Raw genomic sequence first — 4,911 nt, forward strand, 5'->3', positions numbered from 1 at the left:
GCAGCGCTCATTCATAATTTCCAGGCCCGGAGGCCACCGAGGCTCGACCAGGGAGTCCATGGTCTCCCCAAAGGATGCAGGGGGCTCCGCTGCCCACTGGCCTCCCGCGCGCCACTGCCACTCGAAATTCCCCGCGCTACCGCGCTACGGCAGCAGTCCGCGACGCGCCGGCGGCGTGCGCGGAGCCTGCCGGGAGTTGTAGTACATGGGCGGAGCGCAGCCCAGATGCTATTACTGCGCATGCGTCAGATTCACCTTTCCAGCCAAAAGTAAATGATTAATGGGCCCGCATCGCTTTTGTATTTTAACCTGAATAAATACATGCCTGTTGAATGTTGGGGAAAGACAGCCGGGACTCAAACCAAATTCAGACTTTACCAAATCTTTCAAGGTCTCGGGGCTAATGCTTTCTCCTTCAGGTTGCCTTCCCTGATTGCTATAACTGCTTTTCATATCTGTTATTTCATCTAACCCCATCAGAGTCCTGCGAGGTAAGCATTATCATTGCCAGCGTACACGAAAGGAAGCTTCCGCTTAAAAACTTGAATAGCGTGTTCTTTTTTTGTTGTTGTTTTTTCAGGATTGAATAGCGTGTTCTTGAGTCACACAGTGTCATTGTCCAGATTATACAATCAGGACCTCTTTGAATGTGTGCTCTTTTATAAAATTAAAATTTTAGTTTTAAGTTATTCCCTTTCTTAACCACCTTACCGTTGTATAACTTCCCAGATAATTCCTATGCTGATACATAGATAAGGTTTTTCCACAAATCCTATATAATAAAAGCCTAATATGCAAATGGACCAAACTGTGGAACAACCTGTTGCTATGACATGAACTGACCACCAGGGGGCAGACACTTAATGCAGGAGCTGCCCCCAGCCTGCAGGCCCCAGGCCAGCCAAGGTGGGTGCCAGTGCCCCCATCCTCTCCCCTCCTCCACTCCATCGCCCTACTGGTTGCCCCACAGATCGGCCCTGATCGCCAGCCAGGTCTAGGGACCCTGCCCATGCATGAATTTCGGGCCTCTAGTGTTATTATAAATGCAAAGCTCTTGTCAACTTGAGTTTTTCTATATGTTTACTTAACTATACATCTTGAGACCTCTGGATGTTAATGCATATAGCTTTACCTCATTCTTTTTAATAGCTATGTAGTCCATTATCTAGATACACCACAATTTATCTACTCCAATACTGAGGAACATTAGGTTGTTTCCAATTTTTCACTATTGCCAAGAGTTGCAATGAACACACTATAAATCTTGGCACATTTGAGCCTGGATATCTGGTGGATGACTTCCAATAAATGAAACTATTAGGTTAATTTCTTTAAACTTTTAAACTGTGCTGTGTGATTTTCCAAAAGGGCTGTACCAATACATTTATACTCTCACTAAGTGAGTATAAGAATACCTATTGTCCAGCCGAAGCCGGTTTGGCTCAGTGGATGGAGCGTCGGCCTGCGGACTGAAGGGTCCCAGGTTCGATTCCGGTCAGGGGCATATACCTGGGTTGCGGGCACATCCCCAGTGGGAGATGTGCAGGAGGCAGCTGATCGATGTCTCTCTCTCATCGATGTTTCTAACTCTCTATCTCTCTCCCTTCCTCTCTGTAAAAAATCAATAAAATATATTTAAAAAAAAAATACCTATTGTCCAAAACTCACCAGCACACCACCCAGCCGCTCTGCTCAACTCAGCTCTCATCCATTGCCCTAAGTGGGCCATTGTCAGGTCTCCTGGGTGGCAAGTCAACAGTTAGGTTGCTCAGGGTAGCTTGCCACTGCCACCCCTCCTGATCCATGCATGCATTCATTCACTCAGATATTTTTCTAAGTGCTTACCATTGGCATCAAGCTTCCCTGTGAAGTAGGCAGAGGTGAGGTTGTTATTCCCATTTTATAGACACAGATACTGAGGCTCAAAGAGGTTAAGACTTCATTCCTTTGGCCTCTCTTCTTAACGAACCTCTGGCCCCAGAGCCAGAGTTGTACTCCACTGATTTTTCCCAAATATTCACTGGGTAATAATAATAATAATAGCAGTTGGACAAAGGACTTTAATATATATTATAATAAATAACTGACATTTATTAGGCACTTGTATGCAAAGCATTGTTCTAGGTATTTTTACACATGTTGACTTATTGCAGACTCCAACCAAAGGAGAAAAGGGAAGTAACAGGAAACTTGCTTAGGGCACTCTGCCGGTAAGTGACAGAGGAAGGATTTGAACTTGGGCAGTGTGGGCTTAAGAGTCCATATTAACCACTGCAGAATATTTTCATAAGGCCCTCATTATGAGAACTAGTTCCATTTTACAGACATGGAAATTGGGTCTCAGAGAGGCGAAGAAACTCATTCAAGATTACGCCGATTGCCAGTGGCAATTTCTAGCCTTGAACCTAGGTCTTTTAACCCCAAACCAGACAGGATCACCCACTGGCACTTTACGGAGGAATAATTGAGCAGACAGGGCAGCCGAGAAGAGGTTTGAGGATCTCAGGATGCTGGACCTAGTGGGGCTTCAACAGGAAGGTGGAAATAGCAGGGAAAGGGGGAGGCGGCAGTGTGTTTGGATCAGCCAATCAGAAAGCATGTGCAAATAAACTCCAGGCTGAGTTAAATGGCTTTGCCTATCTAGATCTGAATGCTGGGCTTGGAGAGGCAAAGGAATTGAGACAAAGACCAGGTTCCCCACCTGAGTGCACCAGTAATTGTTCCTTTATGGTACTAGTTGGTTACAAAGTAATTAGGTTTGTAATTAGATGACAAAGAGCTGGGATGTGAGGGAAGAGGAGAAGAGAAAAGAAAAAATATAAATGGGAAAGGAAGGAGAGAAAAGAAGGGAAAGAAATACATTCCCTTTTTAAAAACATATTTTATTGATTTTTTACAGAGAGGAAGGGAGAGAGATAGTTAGAAACATCAATCAGCTGCCTCCTGCACACCTCCTACTGGGGATGTGCCCGCAACCAAGGTACATGCCCTTGACCGGAATCGAACTTGAGACCTTTCAGTCCGCAGCCCAATTCTCTATCCACTGAGCTAAACCGGTTAGGCAAGAAATACATTCTTTCTGTTCAACCATGAAGACAGATTTGGGAGGCATCACTTGTGGGTCCTGGGGTCCAGATCCATCTCCCTGAGTCTGGAGGCCTCCAGGGCAGCACCCAATGCTATTCATCTCTAAGTTCCAGCCACCAGCTGCTCAGTGAGACTGAATGAAAGAGTGAGTGGATCACCGGAATAAGCCCACATTTCCATAAATCTTTCCCTCCCAGGCCGAGCAGTTCTGTTCCTGCTCTCGGCAACAGCACCCACTCAAGCCCTCCTTGGACCTGGGAAGAGAAGTCACAGGCACAGGCAGTTCTGAGGGCCCACCTTGAGCCACACAAGGCAGCTGTCTTGCCTTCCCAGGGCATTTATCCACCCCGGGAGCCAATCTCCTCTAACATGCTGCTGTTTCCACGGATATTCTCCTTCTGTAAATCAATAAAGAGATTGTACGTCCTTATTCAGGAGTAAAAACAAAATGTTTCACATAAAAAAGCAGGCTAGTGCTCAGAGGAATTTCCATGGCACTCAGCACAAAGTGAGGACCCAGGAGAGGGCTGCCAGATAAAGTACAGAATGCCAAGGAAATGTGAATTTCAGATAAATAGAAAACAATTTTTTAATATAAGTACATCCCAAATATTGACCATGATATACATATATTTTTAAATATATTTTCATTGATTTCAGAGAGGAAGGGAGAGGGAGAGATAGAAACATCAATGATGAGAGAGAATCACCGATCAGCTGCCTCCCCCACTCTCCCCGCACTGGAATAGAGGCTGCAACCCAACTGAGAATCAAACCACCTGCTGGTTCATGGGTTGACACTCAACCACTGAGCCACACCAGCTGGGCTCAATCTCTCTTTCTTGATGTCTTGTATCTGTTTTCTTCAGTGCTGGCTTAATGCTCAAGCAGTCCCCCCCGCCACACACACACACACATACACATGGAGGCAAACAGGACCTCCAGCCAGAATGATCCAGGTCTACCCTAGTGGAAAAGAAAGCACCTCATTCCCAATAGAACCCAGCAAAAGTGCCAGGGCTGAATCTCATTGGCCAGAGTTGGGTCACATGTCCCATCTTTGAACTAATCGCTGTGCCATAGATTGTCTAGGCCTCAGTGTGTGGGTAGGGGTGGATGCCCAAATGAACATTGGAGTGCTGTATATAGTAAGTGAGGGAATAAATGCCTATAGACATGCAGATTGCAAAAATAGTTACAAATTATTCCCCTGCCTGTACCCACACCTCTTTATGATCTGAGTCCTTCCATCAAGAGGTGGACTTACTTTTCAATCCTTCTGTCTGAATCTGGACTTTGCTGTCTTGCTTTGGTCAATGTGACACTAACAAAGGTGATGCAAATAGGGCTGAAAAGTGCCCATACACTGGCGCTTACCCCTGCTCTTACTGCTCTTGGGAACCTTCTAACCAGCACCATGTGAACAAACCCTAACAATCCTCGTGGATGATGAGAGACGGTTGGCCAGGTCACCTTTATCACCCAGCTGACGCTGAGCCACCTACAAGGCATGTGAGTGAGGCCATCCTAGACCGCCCACTTCCTTACCACAGAGAGCAGCTCAGCCCGTCCTGACCAGAAAACGGCTCCACACACTCACAGGACACGGTCAGGGTTGAGTATCTTAAGCCACCAGATTTGGGGGTGGTTTGCTATACAGCAATAGGTAACTGCGACAGTGATCTAAAACCACAGTGACCTCCACAGGAGCCTTCTGCTTGCCTGGGGCTGGCTTGGGAGCCCCCAGATACAGACTTGCTGGAGCCTCAGCCCTGATGGTCCCTCCTCCCCGCTCCCCCGCCCCCCTCCCCCCCCAGCAATCCA

This window comes from Myotis davidii, unplaced genomic scaffold (assembly GCF_000327345.1).
Source record: "Myotis davidii unplaced genomic scaffold, ASM32734v1 scaffold73, whole genome shotgun sequence".
In the NCBI taxonomy this organism is placed as follows: domain Eukaryota; kingdom Metazoa; phylum Chordata; class Mammalia; order Chiroptera; family Vespertilionidae; genus Myotis; species Myotis davidii.